General features: G+C 40.8%; 1 protein-coding gene across 6 annotated transcripts in view; it reads left to right on the top strand.

Annotated features, from left to right (window-relative positions):
• The window catches only part of CRACD (capping protein inhibiting regulator of actin dynamics), a 290,463-nt gene that overhangs the window by 131,857 nt on the left and 136,088 nt on the right, over positions 1-22,518 (top strand). For all 6 annotated transcript variants that reach the window (XM_045473978.1, XM_045473982.1, XM_045473974.1 and 3 more), the window contains one exon: positions 9,307-9,448. The gene's annotated coding sequence lies outside the window, so the exon portion shown is untranslated. The remainder of the gene's footprint in view (positions 1-9,306; positions 9,449-22,518) is intronic.

The raw sequence follows: 22,518 nt of genomic DNA, 5'->3' as shown, positions 1-22,518 counted from the left end.
CCTGGCAGGAACTGGTTCTCTTTGGGATTTTGGCTGGGGGATGGGCGGGGGAGATGGCGCTGGCGAGCGCCTTTGTTCCCTGCCAAACTGAGCTCTGTCGTCTGGGGGCTCAGCAACTCTCCCTCCGTTTGTCCTCCAGCCTTCCCACTTTCCGAGCAAAGCTGTTAACTTATGACCTCCCAGATGCTAAGTCCCGCTTGCTGTCGGAACACACTCCATCTGGCCCCTCCACTTTTGCAAGCCAGACTCGGGGGCTCTGCTTGGCCAGTGGGCCGCCCCTCCGCCCCGGCTCCCTCCCGCCAGTCCGTGGAGCGCGCACCGCCTCTCTGCTCTTCCTACCCTCTTGGGTGGGCCTCTGGTCTGCGCTTGGCTCCGGAGAATCCGTACTGCTAGTCTTCTGGCGATTTTCTGGTTTATTTAGGCAGGTGTGGGTGGAATCTTAAGTGACCCGCAGGATGCGGTGAGCCCAGCATCCTCCTATGCCACCATCTTCCCAGAAGCTCCTGGGAGTTTCTTATAAAGTTAAACATTTGTCAACCCTGTAACCTAGAAGTTCCACTCCCAGGTGTTTATCCAAGAGAAAATTTATATTCACAAAGAGACTTGTACTAGAACATTTATATCAGTGTTATTCATAATAGCCCTAAAATGGAAACAACCAAATATCCATTCATAGGAGAATTTATATAAGTTGTGGTATTTTCATACGATGGACTATGGCTCAGCAATAAAAAGACGTAAAGTGTTGATGCACTCAACAGTGTAGGTGAATCTCAGAGACATTATGCTGTGTGAATAAAGCCAGACGCAAAAGAGTACATTCTATGAGTCTATTTGTATGTGGTTCAGAACTAATCTACAGTAATAGAAATGGGAACAGTGGTTTGCCTTTGGGTTGTGGCATTTGACTAAAAGGGATGAGGAAACTTCCTGTTGTGATGGAAATGCTTTATATTATTTTGTTGGTGGTTACACAACAACAGTTTCCTTTATCAAACTGTATCAAAACAACTGTTTCCTTTATCAAACTGTATCAAATTGTACACTTAAAAGTGTATTCTGGAGCTCCTCGGTGGCTCAGTTGGTTAAGCATCCAACTCTTTTTTTTTTTTTTTTTTAATTTTTTTTTCAACGTTTATTTATTTTGGGGACAGAGAGAGACAGAGCATGAATGGGGGAGGGGCAGAGAGAGAGGGAGACACAGAATCGGAAACAGGCTCCAGGCTCTGAGCCATCAGCCCAGAGCCTGACGCGGGGCTCGAACTCACGGACCGCGAGATCGTGACCTGGCTGAAGTCGGATGCTTAACCGACTGCGCCACCCAGGCACCCCTTAAGCATCCAACTCTTGATCTCGGCTTAGGTCTTGATCACAGGGTTGTGAGTTCACACCCCACATTGGGCTCTGCACTGGGGATGGAGCCTACTTAAAAAAAAAAAAAGTAGCATATTTTACTGTATGTACATTATATTTTGCTTTAAAAAATTTACTATTATTGCTATTTCTTGTGAGTCTCTATTATTTCAAACGAGTAAGCTCAGAAAAGTACTCCATGGTTTCTATTTGTTGAAATTTCTTGAAACTTATTTTATGACCCACATATGGTTAACTTCTGTAATGTTTCTTTTTTTTTTTTTATATAATATATGAAATTTATTGTCAAATTGGTTTCCATAAAACACCCAGTGCTCATCCCAAAAGGTGCCCTCCTCAATACCCATCACCCACCCTCTCCTCCCTCCCACCCCCCATCAACCTTCAGTTTGTTCTCAGGTTTTAACAGTCTCTTATGCTTTGGCTCTCTCCCACTCTAACCTCTTTTTTTTTTTTTTTTTTTCTTTTTTCCTCCCCCTCCCCCATGGGTTCCTGTTAGGTTTCTCAGGATCCACATAAGAGTGAAACCATATGGTATCTGTCTTTCTCTGTATGGCTTATTTCACTTAGCATCACACTCTCCAGTTCCATCCACGTTGCTACAAAAGGCCATATTTCATTTTTTCTCATTGCCACGTAGTATTCCATTGTGTATATAAACCACAATTTCTTTATCCATTCATCAGTTGATGGACATTTAGGCTCTTTCCATAATTTGGCTGTTGTTGAGAGTGCTGCTATGAACATTGGGGTACAAGTGCCCCTATGCATCAGTACTCCTGTATCCCTTAGATAAATTCCTAGCAGTGCTATTGCTGGGTCATAGGGTAGGTCTATTTTTAATTTTCTGAGGAACCTCCACACTGCTTTCCAGAGCGGCTGCACCAATTTGCATTCCCACCAACAGTGCAAGAGGGTTCCCGTTTCTCCACATCCTCGCCAGCATCTATAGTCTCCTGATTTGTTTATTTTGGCCACTCTGATTGGCGTGAGGTGATACCTGAGTGTGGTTTTGATTTGTATTTCCCTGATAAGGAGCGACGCTGAACATCTTTTCATGTGCCTGTTGGCCATCCGGATGTCTTCTTTAGAGAAGTGTCTATTCATGTGTTCTGCCCATTTCTTCACTGGGTTATTTGTTTTTTGGGTGTGGAGTTTGGTGAGCTCTTTATAGATTCTGGATACTAGCCCTTTGTCCGATATGTCATTTGCAAATATCTTTTCGCATTCCGTTGGTTGCCTTTTAGTTTTGTTGGTTGTTTCCTTTGCTGTGCAGAAGCTTTTTATCTTCATAAGGTCCCAGTAATTCACTTTTGCTTTTAATTCCCTTGCCTTTGGGGATGTGTCGAGTAAGAGATTGCTACGGCTGAGGTCAGAGAGGTCTTTTCCTGCTTTCTCCTCTAAGGTTTTGATGGTTTCCTGTCTCACATTCAGGTCCTTTATCCATTTTGAGTTTATTTTTGTGAATGGTGTGAGAAAGTGGTCTAGTTTCAACCTTCTGCATGTTGCTGTCCAGTTCTCCCAGCACCGTTTGTTAAAGAGGCTGTCTTTTTTCCATTGGATGTTCTTTCCTGCTTTGTCAAAGATGAGTTGGCCATACGTTTGTGGGTCTAGTTCTGGGGTTTCTATTCTATTCCATTGGTCTATGTGTCTGTTTTTGTGCCAATACCATGCTGTCTTGATGATGACAGCTTTGTAGTAGAGGCTAAAGTCTGGGATTGTGATGCCTCCTGCTTTGGTCTTCTTCTTCAAAATTCCTTTGGCTATTCGGGGCCTTTTGTGGTTCCATATGAATTTTAGGATTGCTTGTTCTAGTTTCGGGAAGAATGCTGGTGCAATTTTGATTGGGATTGCATTGAATGTGTAGATAGCTTTGGGTAGTATTGACATTTTGACAATATTTATTTTTCCAATCCATGAGCACGGAATGTCTTTCCATTTCTTTAAATCTTCTTCAATTTCCTTCGTAAGCTTTCTATAGTTTTCAGCATATAGATCTTGTACATCTTTGGTTAGATTTATTCCTAGGTATTTTATGCTTCTTGGTGCAATTGTGAATGGGATCAGTTTCTTTATTTGTCTTTCTGTTGCTTCATTGTTAGTGTATAAGAATGCAACTGATTTCTGTACATTGATTTTGTATCCTGCAACTTTGCTGAATTCATGTATCACTTCTAGCAGACTTTTGGTGGAGTCTTTCGGATTTTCCATGTATAATATCATGTCATCTGCAAAGAGCGAAAGCTTGACTTCCTCTTTGCCAATTTTGATGCCTTTGATTTCCTTTTGTTGTCTGATTGCTGATGCTAGAACTTCCAGCACTATGTTAAACAACAGCAGTGAGAGTGGGCATCCCTGTCGTGTTCCTGATCTCAGGGAAAAAGCTCTCAGTTTTTCCCCATTGAGGATGATGTTAGCTGTGGGCTTTTCATAAATGGCTTTTATGATCTTTAAGTATGTTCCTTCTATCCCGACTTTCTCAAGGGTTTTTATTAAGAAAGGGTGCTGGATTTTGTCAAAGCCTTTTCTGCATCGATTGACAGGATCATATGGTTCTTCTCTTTTTTTTTGTTAATGTGATGTATCACGTTGATTGATTTGCGAATGTTGAACCAGCCCTGCATCAGGAATGAATCCCACTTGATCATGGTGAATAATTCTTTTTATATGCCGTTGAATTCGATTTGCTAGTATCTTATTGAGAATTTTTGCATCCATATTCATCAGGGATATTGGCCGGTAGTTCTCTTTTTTTACTGGGTCTCTGTCTGGTTTAGGAATCAAAGTAATACTGGCTTCATAGAATGAGTCTGGAAGTTTTCCTTCCCTTTCTATTTCTTGGAATAGCTTGAGAAGGATAGGTATTATCTCTGCTTTAAACGTCTGGTAGAACTCCCCTGGGAAGCCATCTGGGCCTTGACTCTTATTTGTTGGGAGATTTTTGATAACCGATTCAATTTCTTCGCTGGTTATGGGTCTGTTCAAGCTTTCTATTTCCTCCTGATTGAGTTTTGGAAGTGTGTGGGTGTTGAGGAATTTGTCCATTTCTTCCAGGTTGTCCAATTTGTTGGCATATAATTTTTCATAGTATTCCCTGATAATTGCTTGTATTTCTGAGGGATTGGTTGTAGTAATTCCATTTTCATTCATGATTTTATCTATTTGGGTCATCTCCCTTTTCTTTTTGAGAAGCCTGGCTAGAGGTTTGTCAATTTTGTTTATTTTTTCAAAAAACCAACTCTTGGTTTCGTTGATCTGCTCTACAGTTTTTTTAGACTCTATATTGTTTATTTCTGCTCTGATCTTTATTATTTCTCTTCTTCTGCTGGGTTTGGGGTGTCTTTGCTGTTCTGCTTCTATTTCCTTTAGGTGTGCTGTTAGATTTTGTATTTGGGATTTTTCTTGTTTCTTGAGATAGGCCTGGATTGCAATGTATTTTCCTCTCAGGACTGCCTTCGCTGCATCCCAAAGCGTTTGGATTGTTGTATTTTCATTTTCGTTTGTTTCCATATATTTTTTAATTTCTTCTCTAATTGCCTGGTTGACCCACTCATTCGTTAGTAGGGTGTTCTTTAACCTCCATGCTTTTGGAGGTTTTCCAGACTTTTTTCTGTGGTTGATTTCAAGCTTCATAGCATTGTGGTCTGAAAGTATGCATGGTATAATTTCAATTCTGGTAAACTTATGGAGGGGTGTTTTGTGACCCAGTATATGATCTATCTTGGAGAATGTTCCATGTGCACTCGAGAAGAAAGTATATTCTGTTGCTTTGGGATGCAGAGTTCTAAATATATCTGTCAAGTCCATCTGATCCAATGTCTCATTCAGGGCCCTTGTTTCTTTATTGATCGTGTGTCTAGATGATCTATCCATTTCTGTAAGTGGGGTGTTAAAGTCCCCTGCAATTACCACATTCTTATCAATAAAGTTGCTTATGTTTATGAGTAATTGTTTTATATATTTGGGGGCTCCGGTATTCGGCGCATAGACATTTATAATTGTTAGCTCTTCCTGATGGATAGACCCTGTAACTATTATATAATGTCCTTCTTCATCTCTTGTTACAGCCTTTAATTTAAAGTCTAGTTTGTCTGATATAAGTATGGCTACTCCAGCTTTCTTTTGGCTTCCAGTAGCATGATAAATAGTTCTCCATCCCCTCACTCTCAATCTAAAGGTGTCCTCAGGTCTAAAATGAGTCTCTTGTAGACAGCAAATAGATGGGTCTTGTTTTTTTATCCATTCTGATACCCTATGTCTTTTGGTTGGCGCATTTAATCCATTTACATTCAGTGTTATTATAGAAAGATACGGGATTAGAGTCATTGTGATGTCTGTATGTTTTATGCTTGTAGTGATGTCTCTGGTTTTGTCTCACAGGGTCCCCCTTAGGATCTCTTGTAGGGCTGGTTTAGTGGTGACAAATTCCTTCAGTTTTTGTTTGTTTGGAAAGACCTTTATCTCTCCTTCTATTCTAAATGACAGACTTGCTGGGTAAAGGATTCTCGGCTGCATATTTTTTCTGTCTAGCACACTGAAAATCTCGTGCCAATTCTTTCTGGCCTGCCAAGTTTCAAAAGAGAGATCAGTCACGAGTCTTATAGGTCTCCCTTTATATGTGAGGGCACGTTTACCCCTTGCTGCTTTCAGAATTTTCTCTTTATCCTTGTATTTTGCCAGTTTCACTATGATATGTCATGCAGAAGATCGATTCAAGTTACGTCTGAAGGGAGTTCTCTGTGCCTCTTGGATTTCAATGCCTTTTTCCTTCCCCAGTTCAGGGAAGTTCTCAGCTATTATTTCTTCAAGTACCCCTTCAGCACCTTTCCCTCTCTCTTCCTCCTCTGGGACACCAATTATGCGTATATTATTTCTTTTTAGTGTATCACTTAGTTCTCTAATTTTCCCCTCATATTCCTGGATTTTTATCTCTCTTTCTCTCAGCTTCCTCTTTTTCCATAACTTTATCTTCTAGTTCACCTATTCTCTCCTCTGCCTCTTCAATCTGAGCTGTGGTGGTTTCCATTTTGTTTTGCATTTCATTTAAAGCATTTTTCAGCTCCTTGTCACTGTTCCTTTGTCCCTTGATCTCTGTAGCAAGGGATTCTCTGCTGTCCTGTATACTGTTTTCAAGCCCGGCAATTTATTTTATGACTATTATTCTAAATTCACTTTCTGTTATATTATTTAAATCCTTTTTGATCAGCTCATTAGCTGTTGTTATTTCCTGGAGATTCTTCTGAGGGGAATTCTTCCGTTTGGTCATTTTGGATAGTCCCTGGCGTGGTGAGGACCTGCAGGGCACTTCCCCTGTGCTGTGGTGTATAACTGGAGTTGGTGGGCGGGGCCGCAGTCCGACCTGATGTCTGCCCCCAGCCCACCTCTGGGGCCACAGTCAGACTGGTGTGTGCCTTCTCTTCCCCTCTCCTAGGGGCGGGATTCACTGTGGGGTGGCGTGGCCCGTCTGGGCTACTTGCACACTGCCAGGCTTGTGATGCTGGGGATCTGGCGTATTAGCTGGGGTGGGTAGGCAAGGTGCACAGAGGCAGGAGGGGCAGGCTTGGCTCGCTTCTCCTTAGGTGATCCACTTCAGGAGGGGCCCTGTGGCAGCGGGAGGGAGTCAGATCCGCTGCTGGAGGCTTGGCTCCTCCTCAGAAGCACAGAGTTGGGTGTTTGCGCGGAGCGAGGAAGTTCCCTGGCAGGAACTGGTTCTCTTTGGGATTTTGGCTGAGGGATGGGCGGGGGAGATGGCGCTGGCGAGCGCCTTTGTTCCCCACCAAACTGAGCTCTGTCGTCCGGGGGCTCAGCAGCTCTCCCTCCCTTTGTCCTCCAGCCTTCCCGCTTTCCGAGCAGAGCTGTTAACTTATGACCTCCCAGACGCTAAGTCGCGCTTGCTGTCGGAACACAGTCCGTCAGGCCCCTCCGCTTTTGCCCGCCAGACTCGGGGGCTCTGCTTGGCTGGCGAGCCGCCCGTCCGCCCCGGCTCCCTCCCGCCAGTCCGTGGAGCGCGCACCGCCTTGCCGCCCTTCCTACCCTCTTCCGTAGGCCTCTCGTCTGCGCTTGGCTCCGGCGACTCCGTTCTGCTAATCCTCTGGCGGTTTTCTGGGTTATTTAGGCAGGTGTAGGTGGAATCTAAGTGATCAGCAGGACGCGCGGTGAGCCCAGCGTCCTCCTACGCCGCCATCTTCCCTCTTTTTTCTTCTGTAATGTTTCATGTGTACCTTGGAAGAATGTGTGGTCACGGTTGTTGGGTGCAGTATTCTACATAGGTTACTAAGGCTGAGTTTGTTAATTGTGTTATTCAAATCTTTTGTATCCTTACTCTTTTGTGGTTTTTTTGGTTATTTTTGTGACTTAGATATGTGTTGAAATATTTTATAATCTTTGTAATTTCGAATATATTAGTCACAGTTTTTTAAAAAGTTTTAAATGTTTTTATTTATTTTTGAGAGAGAAAGAGAGAGAGAGAGAACACAAGTGGGGGAGCGTCAAAGAGAGGGAGACACAGAATCTGAAGCAGGTTCTAGGTTCTGAGCTGTCAGTGCAGAACCCAATGTGGGATTTGAACTCATGAACCATGAGATCATTACCTGAGCTGAAGTCAGGTGCTTAAATGACTGAGCCACCCAGGCATGCCACTAATCACAGTTATTTTAAAGACAATATCCCTGGTTGTCTCTGGGTCCTGTTTTCATTGTCTGTTTCTTTCTTGAACCTATTCCCTGGTATACCTAGTAATTATTGATTGAATACAGGACATTTTGTATAAAGTATCACAAATACTGTGGATGATGGTGTCTCTCTCTATGGAGCTTACTTTTGCTTCTGATAGGCAGTCAGAGTAGGGCAGACCTCCTTAATCTAATGAGGGACCAAAGTGACTTGATTCTTAGCTCTGGTACTTTTTTGGTCCACTCACTTTATGTGCCTCTAAGCAGCTGCTTTCTCCTTGGCTTCTCAGCAGTTTTGCCCTGTGTCTCTTAAAGATCAGTAGATGTTTTGAAAGGAAAAGCAGTGTAATGACTTGCCTCAGTTTTGTTTCTCTTCTCCCTAAGATCTTGGCCTCTCATGTTCTGGCTACCTTGGTAGCACTCCAGTGCCTTTAAACAGGTTTTAGATATATTTATCTAGCTTTTCTAGTGGTGTTCAGTGGAAAGTTGGTCTGATACAAACTAGCCCCTCATAACCAGAACTGGGAATCCTTCTCTAAGCCTGTACTATCAGCTCCTGGTCAGGGCCAGACATCCATTGTCATCCTAAGATTTGAAGAGATTTCTTTCTTTCTGTATCATTGTCCCAGAAAGTTGTTTTCTTTTCTTTGGCTATGCAAAGGGAATATTTGAATCTGGGGTTATCCGCTGGATATTTCCCATATCCATTCCAGTTAAAATATACTGTCACTATGTCACAGTTTTTATTCTGGAGTGTTTATAAGAGGTTGTGCATGCCCTACCCCCAGAGAGCCCATTAACCTCATTAATTCTGTTATTGGTGTTTGAATAAAAAAGTGCCTTTGCTACCTCTGGGTGGGGGCGTGGAAACAATCTAATGATTACTGCCTTCAGTTCTCTGCTAGGTTGAGTTTGTGTCTTCTAGCTCCTTGAATTTTAGCTAAATTACCATGAGAAATAAATATGAGAATTCTGTATATAAGAAGGATCGGGAGCCTCTGTATTCATGGCCATGATTTTTCCAGTCCCTTCCAAAGTAGAAACAATTTACAATAAATGCTTTTAAGAGTCTAGAATAAATTTAGGCTAAGGAATGAAAGTTTAATATTATTAAACCTAATTGAAAACCAGAAAACAAAATAAAACAAAACAAAAACTCCTTTGTACTGACTTCTGCCAGAATGGAAAAGAGATTCATTTTGAAGGCTTCCCAAGAGGACTGAAGATATAAAGCTCTTGATGTTTTGTTTTTTCTCAACAGTTCACAAGAGCAGTGATCCCCAGATTTTCTCAACAATGTATCCCATTTCCTGAAACACTTAACCACTGATCTCCTTTTTACAAGAAGAAAATTTTGGTGGACAGTTACCCAGCAAGGAAAGGACGTTTGGCTCTTAAGATAGGTAAGTCATTTGTTTAGAGGATGGGGAGGGAAGTAGCTTATGGAGAAAGTACTAAAGAGCATTTTATTTAATGTGAATGGGATTTTAGAAATGGATAGTATGCACTTCACTATCAAGTTAAAAGATCCTTGGGGCACCTGGGTGGCTCAGTTGGTTGAGCGTCCGACTTAGGCTCAGGTCACAATCTCACGGTCCGTGGGTTCGAGCCCCGCGTCGGGCTCTGGGCTGATGGCTCGAAGCCTGGAGCCTGCTTCCGATTCTGTGTCTCCCTCTCTCTCTGCCCCTCCCCTGTTCATGCTCTGTCTCACTCTGTCTCAAAAATAAATAAAAACTTTAAAAAAAAAAAAAAAAGATCCTTGTCGCTGATGACCTTCTAATTCTAGATTTAATACTCAGCTCTTCTACTTACCAGATGTGTAAACTTGGACATGTCACTTAAATTCTCTTAGCCTCCTTTCTTTCATCTCACATGAAAAGCTTTGCCAATGGGAGGATGTAATATAAAAATGTAATCATCACTGTATTGTTTTGTTACTGTTATAAAATTCTATGGAATAGTTAGTGGCCTTGTGTCTCGTGGTACATCTGGACCGTAGAGCTTGATACTGTGAATTTGGAAACTCCATCTTGAGTGAGAGGAGTGGGAGACCTTCCCCACGTGCCTCCCCTGTAAGAACAACATTATACCATTCTCTTGTCTACAGGTATATGCTACTTCTTAGAAGTTGGTGCAAAGGATGAAAGTTAAAGATAAGATCAAAAGAAAATAACTGAGTTGTTATGACAATCATTAGTATTATGTGGATACATTATTTCCTTTAACCCACATACCAAATCTTGTAATATGGAGGCTATCTATACCATGACATTTTTCCTTAAGGGACAGAATTCCTTGGGGCACCTGGGTGGCTTGGTCAGTTAAGCATCCAACTCTTGATTTTGGCTTAGGTCATGATCTCACGATCTGTGAGTTTGAGCCCTCTGTCAGGCTCTGTGCTGACAGTGTAGAGCCTGCTTGGGATTTTCTCACTCCCTCTCTCTCTGCCTGTCTATCTCTCTCTCAAAATAAATAAACATTTAAAAAATGTATATGGGGCGCCTGGGTGGCTCAACTGAGTTAAGCATCCGACTCTTGGTTTTGGCTCAGGTCATGATCTCACAGGTTTGTGAGTTTGAGCCCCACGTTGGGCTCTGCACTGACAGTGCAGAGCCTGTTTGGGATTCTTTCTCTCCCACTCTCTTTGCCCCTCCCCACTCATGGTGTCTATGTCTCTCTCTCAAAAAAAAACAAACAAACAAAAAAAAAAAACCTTAATATATATATAAAGAGACAGAATTCCTTAGTGAGTCATTTAAAAGAAGCTATAAATCATTCTGATTTATCATAATTTGAAAGATATTATTGAATGGTAGGAATTTTAAGTTTTTAATTTTTTCTGATGTTTCATAGTACACATGTACAGTTTCTGTAATTACAAAGTGATTAATTAAAAATAAATAATGGATTTGAAAAAAAACTTTTTCAAGCACCTGTTATGAACTAGATACTGTTTTAGATGCTTGTTCCTGTAAGTGAGAAAAACATGAAGATCCCTGCCCTCGTGGAGCTTATGTTTTAGCATAGAGGGAGACAGATAATAAATACTGCATGTAATAGAAAAATAAATTACCAGGCTATTAGAAGCCAATAAGAATATGGAAAAAAGAAAAAGAACTGCTGAATAAGGGGAATTGGGAGTGCTGGGTGGCACAGGAGTACAAATTGCAGTGTTTAAGTGGCAGAGCCAGGGTCAGCTTCATTGAGGAAAGACAGGAAGTAGGAGTTCACCCTGGGTGTGTTCTACGCAGAGGAAGCAGCCGATGCAAAGACCCTAAGGAGTGAACATGGTGAGATATTTCAAGCACAGCCTCCTCACAGGAGGAATGCTCCGGTGAGCTGGAGCAGGGGGGAGGGACAACAGTGGGAGGTAGGTTCAGAGAGGCAGTGTTGGCTCCAGAGAAAATAAGGTCATTTCCTTGATTTAAATACATAAGAAAAATTACCTTCTGGCCTTGTTTTCTTCTGGCCTACTTGGTTTATTCTGTGTTTGTTTCCCCTGCATTTAACACACACACACACACACACACACACACACACACACACACACACAGACTCACTCTAACTAAATAAATAAATAAACCTCCCCCACTGTATTCATTTCTTAGAGCTGCTGTAACAAGTACCACAAACCAAGTGGCTTGCAATAGCAGAAATTTATTTTCTCACAGTTCTGCAGCCTAGAAGTCTAAAATCAAGAGAGGGCCATGCTCCTTCTGAGACATAAAGGGGAGAATCCTTCTTTGCCTCTTCACGGCTTCTGGTGGTAGCCATCAATCCTTGTCTTTCCTAGGTTTGCTTGTGTCACGTCAGTCCCTGTCTCTGTCCTCACATGTCATTCTCGTGTGCTTGTGTCTTTATGTGGCCATCTTTCTTTTTCTTAGAAGGACAGCAGACATACTAGATTAAGGACCCTACTCCAGTATGATCTCCCCTAGTACACTTACATTGTAAGTGTAACTAGTACACTTACAATGACCCTATTTCCAAATAAGGTCACATTCTGAGGTACTGAGGGTTAGGACTTCAGTATACATTTTGGAGGCACAGTTTAACCCATAACAGTAATAAAGAATAGGTGTTATTATTCCTGTCTCACTGGTGGAGAAATAGGCTCAGAAAGCTTAAGTGACTTACCTAAAGTCAGCATCAGTAAGCAGAAGAGCCAGATTATTGCGATTCAACATGCACCGCTGTGGCAGTGATGTGAGGATGGAGGTGACAAGGATTTGTTCCAGCCAAGGACAGGAATCGCACACATACAACATTGCATTCCCCATCCATACTGCTTAACCTCAAGACAGCTCAAAATTGGTGCTCTATCTCAGCATTCCTATCAGAGAGAAAATAGATGCCCCCTCTATAACCTACTTCCCATTTGCGTTTCATTCCATAGCATGACCAACATAGAAAACAGATGCTATTTCTCTCCTTTTGGAATTTTTCCAGGAAAGTAATACTGTAATTTCTGTGGTATATAGAACATTTTGTGACAGCATCACATGGGTTTTTCTCACACAACATAGGAAAATATAACATGGCTCTCTGAGTCAGTTGGCATATTGCAATAGAATCAGGGGATTTTGAAAGCATTGAATGTATTTTGCTTTCTCGTTATATTTAAAAATTCTTAATATGAAGCTTGTCTAGCCATTTGTGAATCTGAAATCAGCACTAGAGCCTTATTTTCAGGCTTAGTCTTAAGGGTTACACCTGAGAAAAGGGAAGGTTACACGAAAACAGAACTGCACACTTTTCTGTGAGTCACAGTGAAGAGTGACATCCCTGGGTCAGGCTAAATGTGGATGAAGCCACCAAAGGCAGTATTCCCAGAGGAATGTCTAGATCTTGGTCTAGAAAAAAAAATATCCCAAAGCTAAGTGTTAAAGTCTGGGTGGTGAGACAAACTGTGGTTGGAGAAAAAGTCATAAGGTCAAAACCAGAAAAATTGGAGGTATGTCAAGAAGTAAGTAGAATGTGAGACAAATGGAATGGTTCAGAAAGTTGGTTGGGTGAGGACTTGGGAGGCCTACTTGTCTGTGGCCCTGACTGCATGGTGTGGGGTGAGAGGGGGGAGATGTTGGGTAAGACTGGGCAGTCCCCTACCTGCTTTTAAATATAGTTGTTAGCAAACATAAGAGATTCTTAAATATGGAGAACAAACAGAGAGTTACTGGAAGGGTTGTGGGAGGGGGAACGGGCTAAATGGGTAAAGGACATTAAGGAATCTACTCCTGAAATCATTGTTGCACTATATGGTAATTAACTTGAATGTAAATAAAAAAAATTAAAAAAATGAATATAGTTGTTAGCCATTTTTTGATGTTACATAGTCTTGTAGTTTCTTTTCAAAGCCCCTTCTTTTAACTTCTCAATATGTTTTTATTTCTCCTAAGTTCGTGGGCTTCTCTTTTCACTTAACAGCTGACTGCTTTGGATCTGTGTGTTGAAACGTATATTCTTCTTAGTATCAAACAAGAAGGGAAAAACTGCCCCTCTTCCAAAGATGCTTCTATTCTGTTAAAATTAATTTTCTTTGACTCTGAAAGAGTGTGGCAAGAGCAAGGTCTTCATATTTTTCTACTGAATTAAAATGGCCCATAGTCTTTGTCTCATGTCCCCAAATGCAGCTAGGCCACCTGGGTCTAGTGTGGGCGGCTGGCTGAGAGGCTGGTAAACAGGTGCACCCCATGGACGTTTGATTATCTAGCCCTGTGATGATCAGTTGCTGCTCTTGCTGTTGCTGCTGCTGCTGCTGCTCATTGTCAAGGGCCAAGCAAGTCAGGGGTCATTGATTTGAATTACTTCCCTGTGACAGACATTCTGGGAATATACTAGGCTTTTCGTAGGAAAGGCCAAAAGGTGACAAGTATTAGAACTTAGGGACCTACCTAATCCCTCTTATCACTGTGGAATGGGTATAAAGACCTCCCTATTCCCCAGCAGCGGTAGATTGTTGAACAATGTGAAATACTGAAGCCCTCAATTATAAAACATTTATTTTTTTTAATTCAAGTGAAATTCATATAAAGTGAACAATTTAGTGGCAGTTAGTACATTCAGAACATTTTTATCACCCACCAAATGAAAACACTGTACCCCTGAAGCGCTTACTCCCCGTTTCTCCTTCCCCTCAACCGCTAACAACCGCCCATCTGCTGATGCTAGGGATTTACCTATTGTAGCGATTTAATATAAATGAAATCATATAATATGTGACTTTTTGTGTCTGGTAAAACATTTGTTTTTAAATGCAGGTCATCGTTGTTTTTTTTTTTTTTGTTTTGTTTTTTTTTCCGATTTCCTCCTGTTATAACACTGGGAGAGCTGGGATGCTGCAGGAGTGTTAACATCTCTCTAATTATGCCCTCGAAGAAAAACCTTCAGGAATACCTGCTTCACTTCTGCTGCGGGTGGGTTTCTCTTCATGAGACAACTAGCAGTTTAGAATTAAGTTACTTAATTTGCAAGGATAGGAAGAATTCGACTGTACTTCAGGATAGAGGTCAGCCCCCTTTGGCATCCTTTCCCACCACCTCCAATTTCTGTCATTGTCTAGTGGTCTCAACACCAATTTATCCCATCATCCAAATGAACCTGTAATTGATACCTTGGCATCAGGATAGCTAGAGATTATATTGCTAGCTAAGCAACAAAGCATAGTCTCCCCCACCCCAGGGAGTTGAATGATACCAGCTGTTGAAGATGAAAATTTGAGAAATACTTTACACTCTCATCTTTTGAGGAGGCAGATCATCCTGCCTCCTCCCTTCTCTCCCCTGTGAAATAGAGGCTGCTCAGGGAGGGATGTGCGATGCAGACAGCAGAGGCTTGAAATGAGATTCCTCTCTCTCTCTGCCATATGTAACCCAAGATGCATTGTGCAGATGAAACTGGCAGAGAAATAGGGAGCTGGGTGGCAGACAGAGTTCTGAGGGCACCAAAATTCTAGTTAAATCCTTTTGCAGAAGCAAGGAAGCCTGCTGGTCTAATGATGCAGAACCCAAGAATTAAATTGGCATAGAGCTAGTGCTTTCAGAGAACGCAACCTCTGTAAGTCTCTGTTCTGTAGACCCCCTGGGAGTGGGATGAGAGTTAAATACAGGACAAATTATGACTTGCTGCCCTCAGATGGTGATTATCATGTATAGTATTGTGTGCCAAGTATGACTGAAACATCAACTCTCTGCTCCAAAACATCTCTTCCAGGGACCTGAGAATAGCACCTTTATAGTAACTAATCGATTGACAGTGTTCAGCACAGTGACAGGGATGGGGTGGGGCATTTTTGTCATTTCCTTCCCTTCTCTCCCTTTCTCCCCCCTTCTTTCATCTCTTCCTATCTCCCTCCCTCCATTAACATGTTTGGAACTTGTTATGTGCCAGACACTGTGCCAAGACCTAAGGGTATGAACTAAGACCCTGCCCTCCCTCCCGTTACCTCCTTTCTGCATTATGTTCTCTTGCAGTTGCTGAGAATTATAAGTAGTTGTATGCTGGTCTGCCTCCTGGAGAAGGAAGTAGCTTCTAAAGGCCGGAGTCTTTGCCTTTGAATCTAACATTGCCCTAGCAGAAGTTTATGGAATTAAATCCAGATATGTAAGCAGATAACCGTATAAAATGCGATTAGTGATATTTGAGAGAGTTCTGCACAGAGTGCTGGAAACCACAAAGGGCAGAGTAAACAACTGCCACAGGGAGCCACAGGGCCTCCCAGACTTGTCATTCGAGCTGCCTTGAAAGATGAGCAGGTGTTTGCCAGACAAACAGGGGCGGGGGCACACAATCTCCAGAGGTCACACCTACATGAATGTGTTTCTTGGGAGGAGCCCTGTGATCCTCTAAATCCCACCCTTTCTTTCTTTAAGGAACAGTCATAAAATAAGTGTTTGATTCACCACTCTCTTTGGATCAAGCCTACGGATAGTGCAGGCATCTCTTCCAGAAAGTGAGAAGCCTTATTTCTTCTAGGGGCTAAAGGCCCCTCCCCCACCAAAAAATTCTGTTGAATTCCTTACCTCTAAAATGCCACATGTTTTACTCTTCCTTTTCCATTTTGAAATAAATGTTTAAGAAAATTCTTTTTCTAAATCGGTTTGAGTGGAGCCAAGATTTCACTTCGATAATCCTTTCACCATTTCAACAAATGTATGCCAAGTGCCTCCACTGCTCTAGAGTTGAGGCTTACAAAGAACAAACAGTGAGACAGTATCTGCTCCCAAGGAGACTAAAGCTGACACGAAACAGGAAGCTAAAGTAGCACAGACATGGTCCCCCTTTCCCATTTACTGTTAAAGCCTAGTCTTCGCACACATAGAGTTGGCATTGAAACTTTTCAACAGATGACTCCAGTTCTGAACAGAAGTTTAGAGGTCCAAGGAACAATAAAAAGGCTATATCCTTACCACTAGGAATATTTACCAGGAAAAGCAAAAAACATCTGTAGTCTAAACTTTACCAGGTACATATTTTAGGGAGTCTCAGAAAGTCTATTCCATGCAGAAAAATACCCCAAAGTTTTATATTAAGTGTTTGGTTGTATTTTGTGTATGTATGTATGTATGTATTTATTTTTAATTTTTTATTTAAGAGAGAGAGCATGAGCAGGGGAGAGGGGCAGAGGGAGAGAGAGAATCTTAAGCAGGCTCCATGCTCAGCTCCATCCCACAACCCTGGGATCATGACCTGAATCAAAGTCAAGAGTTGGACACTTAACCACCTGAGCCACTCAGGCACCCCCCTGCCACCCCGCAAATTTGTAATTCTGATTCTTGCACAGACAAGGATGTGGCTTACCAAGGCTTGTCTTTCCCCAGTAGGGAACAACTTAGTTCTTGGGTCAGGTAGTGCCTGTCATAGGTAGGGTTGCTTACTCTGATGCCACCACTGCACAATGCCCTTCTTCTCTTCCCTCTTTTCTCATCATCATCAGCCTACCTGCCCTTAAAAGACAAATTCAAGGGGCGCCTGGGTGGCCCAGTTGGTTAGGCATCTGACTTTGGCTCAGGTCATGATCTCGCAGTTCACAAGTTTGAGCCGTGTGTCAGGCTCTGTGCCTTCGGATTCTATGTCTCTCCCTCTCTCTGCCCCTCCCCTGCTCATACTCTCTCTCTTGTTCTCTCTCAAAAATAAACAAACATTAAAAACAGTTTTAAAAAAGACAAATTCAAATGCCAGCTCTTCATAATTCATTCTCTGACACCCCCAACTTCCTGGAAATGATTCATTTTTTTTCTCCAAACTTCACAGCCCATCCTGCCCATATATATATATATATATATATATATATATATATATATATATATATATATACACACACACACACACACACACACACATACACACAGACCCTAATGTTTTCTACCTGGTTTACAGTTTTTGGTAAATATGTCATATCTCATATTAAATGATGATTTCCTTAGAGTCAGTAATATTTTCTTCTATATCTTTATGTCTCACCTCCTCTTCCCTCATCCCGATACCTAACACAATGTAAAGCTAAAATGGACACTCAATAATAATTCACTGAAACAGCATCAGTGGATGGAATTTCAGTCTAGATAAATGAATATCTGCATCTCTTCTGGGTGCCATTATCCATAGCATAAATCCTTAAAGCATTTTTTCCCAAAGTAGGCTCCATGAATAGTACTGTTAAACAGTCCTTAAAATGTCTACGGTTAAGTACTTTTGGAAAATTCTAGTTTAAACAAAGTTAAACAGAATTCTTCACTGTAGGACTTCTCAAATTGTAGGCACTGAGGGGGAGATAAAGTGAATAATGTTTCCCCCATTTATTTGATCACAGAAAACTTGATAATTTTTCTCAAGATGTGTATTAGTTTCCTATTGCTATTGAAACAAATTACCATGAAGTTAGTGGCTGAAAACAATGCACGTTTATTATTTTACAGTTCTGGAGGTCAGAGGTCTAAAATGAGGCCATTGGGCAGTGTTCCTTTTGGATGCTCAAGGGGAGAATCCCTTTTCTTGCCTTTTCTAGCTTCTGAGACTGCTGCCTTCCTTAGCCTGTGGTTCCTTCCTGCACCTTCAAGGCCAACAATGTAGTGTAGGGGTGGAAAAATGTTCCCTTTTAGGTTCTCTGCCTGGTTTAATAGTGAAATGGACATAAGATAACAGGAGAACAACAAATTTAATTTCATATGTACAGGAGCCCCCTAAAAATATGAGACTCGAAGTGTCCAAAGCAGGAATCTTCTATACCTCTTAGGCAAACAATAAATTTGTGAAGAATTGACAAAACAAAGAGGTTTGGGGTTGGGGTACTATTTTTACTGAAAAAGTAACAAAGTTTGTTTATTTATCCTCTTGGCCCTGACTTGCTTCTCTGCTAATAAGGATGCCTTCTATCCTCTTGGCACAGGGTGGGTATCTTTCACATAAGAGACTTATTTCCTGCCTTCAGGGAGAGCACAGGAGAGTCAAGAGTGTCCTTCTTGCACTTCCTGTTTCCCAAGAAACCTTAATTCAAAATATTCAGTATGCCAAAATGGCATATTTTGAGGTGGCATATTCTGCTCCCTTCATTAGAATCTTCCAGTCTTTCTCTGGCCTCTGCTTCTGTCATCACATCTCTTCCTGTGACTCCTGACACTCTTGCCTCTCTTGCAATGGTTGTGATTGCATTGGGCCTGTCTGGAAAATCCAGGATAATCTTCCCATCTCAACATCCTTGGCTAACTCACATCTGCAAAGTCCCTTTGCTAAGAAAGGTAATGTATTGACAGGTTCTAGGGACTAGAAAGGGTCCGTCTCTGGGGGGCTATTACTCTCCTACCTAAGGACATGCATTCTGTAGCAGCACTAAATATTTAGGGGAATAAGCCCTTAATTCCTCAATGGAGATCTGGGTGAAATACCACAACCACCACTTAACAATATTATCTCTAAGGGAAAAATGCATTTTGAGTTGTGATACAAAAAAAAAATTCACATCTGTTCCACAACCATAGATAAAGTATGAACTCTTTGTATAGTAACCACAGCAGTTCTATAATAAAGAGCTCTAATAGTCTTCCTGCACAGGAGTCTGCTTAAACAAATGTCAAAAATGAAATATGAGGTTAATAATGTTGTGAAGACTTATGCAGAGATTGACGATGAGGAAGAGTAATGAAATGAGAGATGAAGAGAAACCTGACCAAGAGATAAAAAAATGACTTGAGGTCTGACATGTCATGTTTAAAAGACTTTGGGAAGAAACATAAAACTAAACATTGTGCTGTGCGGAGGAAAACAAATAACCTATGGAAAGTACTTGATTTCAAATAAGAGGAATGAGAAGACTTTTTCCTGGTCTCAAAAATGTAAACCTTTTCATATAAAATACAGGCATGAGAGATCTTTGAAATTCCATGTAGAATTATGATCTCAGACATTAGGGAGAAGTGGTATAAGATTGACTAATACCTGCCTCCCTTCACCCCACACAGACAACACTGTCTCATAGGACTGTGAGTTCCTTTAGGGCAGGGACAATGTCTGATTAATCTTTGAGGCCCCAGCCCCAACATGTAGTTTGGCGTATTGCCATAATGTTTGTTAAGCACCAAGTAGAATAATCGCAGAGATAGTTCCTTCCTGCATATCACAGCACTGATTCATTTGGAGGAAATCATGTTTAAAAAAAAAACTGACAAGAGAAAGGGTGTATTAGAAAAGTGAAATAAGAAGTATATGTTGAGATTTCCAAACGCCAACATATCTAGAGATATCTAGATTTTCTTCATTCCCAAATTGTTCATTTTACTACAGTAGGTAATTTTCCACCAAAAAACCCCCATACATTATAAGTAGAGAACAACAAAAGCGTATTGGGATTGAGATGTTGGTATTGATTTATGAAATTATTCTTCTATTAAATTGCAAGTTGTTACATGTTCTGTGGCTACTGTTGTATACATAATCTCAAGGAATGCCTTGCAAATAATCAAGTTGGCAAATATGAATCAAAGCAATCGAAGAATGCTTATAGCCTACTATGTTTTATTTAGAAGGTCAGGAAGAAAAGTGTATTTTTTATATTCTAGTACTGGAGCATTCTGTATCCTGCCTCTGTTAAGATTATAGATTTACACATTATGATTTGTGTTTCATTTTCGGTTCCCGATTTGTATAGTTCAGTATTGTACTCTTCATGGGCACTCAGTAAATAGTTGATGAGTTGAATCAAATGGGAAAATATACCAATATGAGCACTTTAAAAGTCAGTGTGGTAAGGTATAAAATGACTAGAGACATATTCTCATAAAGAGTGAATGATATGGATACATTCTCCCAACTCTTGGCTAACATATCCCACTATCAGATGAGTAGATTGTAAAAGACAAATCCATAGCCACAATTTTGCAGTATACAGTAGCAATAGATCCTACAAAAGAAAACATGTAACTGATTTCAGCCAATCCAACAGAGGACATTTGTAAGTCAGGCCCAGAAAATTGCATTCAAAAGCAATATTGTGGCATTCACAGCATTATGACAGCAATAACAAAAAGTAGTGAAGCTTTAAAATATCCAGTTCTTCAGTGATGATGGGATTTAAGATTGCCACTAACAAAGTAGTTAAGCTAAGGAAGCAGCTAAGAGATACATAAAAGGAATCTAAATTGAATAAGGAACCACTAATATAGTTTATGTTTTAGAAATAAATGAAAAATGAAAAGTAAAACCATGGGAAATAGGACTAGTTCTCTGAAAGTGGATGGACCTTCCAGTGATTCAAACCTCTTGGATAGATCTGGCCAAATGTAAGTAGAGAGATGACATTTATGTTGCGATTTTGCTAATTGTCATAGCAATAAATTCAATAACATTAGGAGAGGGATGGAAGTCATAAATTTAGGAATTTTTAAAGGAAGAGACTTTTGGTTGTAATGTTGAAAAAAACCATAAGAAAAGTATTCAGTTTCATGTTTCTACTTGAGACTGATGTGATTCCTTTAAAAGAATAAGACCTGGGACGGGGCGCCTGGGTGGCGCAGTCGGTTAAGCGTCCGACTTCAGCCAGGTCACGATCTCGCGGTCGGTGAGTTCGAGCCCCGCGTCGGGCTCTGGGCTGATGGCTCAGAGCCTGGAGCCTGTTTCCGATTCTGTGTCTCCCTCTCTCTCTGCCCCTCCCCCGTTCATGCTCTGTCTCTCTCTGTCCCAAAAATAAAATAAACGTTGAAAAAAAAAAAAATTTAAAAGAATAAGACCTGGGAAAGGAAGAGGTTGTGAAAAGTGTATTTTAAGGAGATGCTTCATACTGTGACGTAGAAGTAGGGAGAATAAATAGCTTGCTTAGTATAGCCACTGTGCCAGGATAAAGGAGTTTCAGGGCATAGAGGGGACCATGGTCAAAACACGGCTATAAACATGTAGGGGAAAGATGCACAAATGCTTTATGGAAAAATGTTGTTAAAAAACAGCTGATAAGAGCTGTATAAATTACAAAGTTCAAGAACGTGGTTGGTATTTGAAAAATTGTAATAAAGTTTGGGGAAAAAAAGACATTATGGTATAAAGACAGTTCAGGTAATTACTTATACCAGGTAGGAAGATGGGGGCTACAAGAATCTGTGGGTGTAGCTAGAAAAGCACATGGAATTTAATCTTGCTAAAGGAATAGAACTTAAAATGGAAACTTGTTACATTTGGCCAAGCAGGAGGGTATAAATCTACTTTATATAATAAATTTAAATGTTTAAAAATTTTTGCCTTAGTTTTGTCAGTCCAGCATAATTTTTTTCCTAATAAACAATGACTGTGAGAGTGAATATTTGCAAAAAATGTTGAACTACTTAGAAAATAATATAAGAACAGAAGAAAACATCATCATGATTATTGTTATATTTTATAAACCTATTATTCTCTTCACTTAAAAGAATTATGAGAAATTAGACTATAATGACAACACAAATCTGTGGATATTAGAGAACATTTTGAAACAGAAGAGATAAGATGTGAGAGGTTGTAAATTTGGCAAGGTAGAGGTTTCCTCATTGTTTGGGAATCATGTAGTTTCATCTAGTATAAACACTGACTCTATTAATACTGAAAGGGAAAGCGTCCATGAACTAATCCTACCTTTCCTTTTCAGGTGTGAGGAGTGCAGTAAATCCTTCCCTCTTGGCAGGGGTCAGCAGTTTGATGGAGACTGTAATTCTGTGAATGTACAGTTCTTATAGACTGTGAAATGCAATAATAATGTCAGTGTTTTATTACAGGTATCACTTTGTTTTCCTCTATCTCTTCCATTTTATTACAAGTTAATATGCATCAACATGATAAAGGTAGTGTGCTTTCTTTCACTGAAGTGGAAGATGCACCACAGAATTGATAATATAGGTGTGGGGCACTTTTTTTTTTTTTCCAATTTCACAAGCTTGGTGCTCACAGATTGCATGTTGTACGTTTTATTTCAGTAACATTTAACAAAATCATGGCCATGGAGGGAATTAAACTTACACAG

Source organism: Leopardus geoffroyi, chromosome B1, assembly GCF_018350155.1.
Source record: "Leopardus geoffroyi isolate Oge1 chromosome B1, O.geoffroyi_Oge1_pat1.0, whole genome shotgun sequence".
Lineage (NCBI taxonomy): Eukaryota > Metazoa > Chordata > Mammalia > Carnivora > Felidae > Leopardus > Leopardus geoffroyi.
Note: the sequence above shows the minus strand (reverse complement) of the source record. Positions and strands in the feature narration are given on the sequence as shown.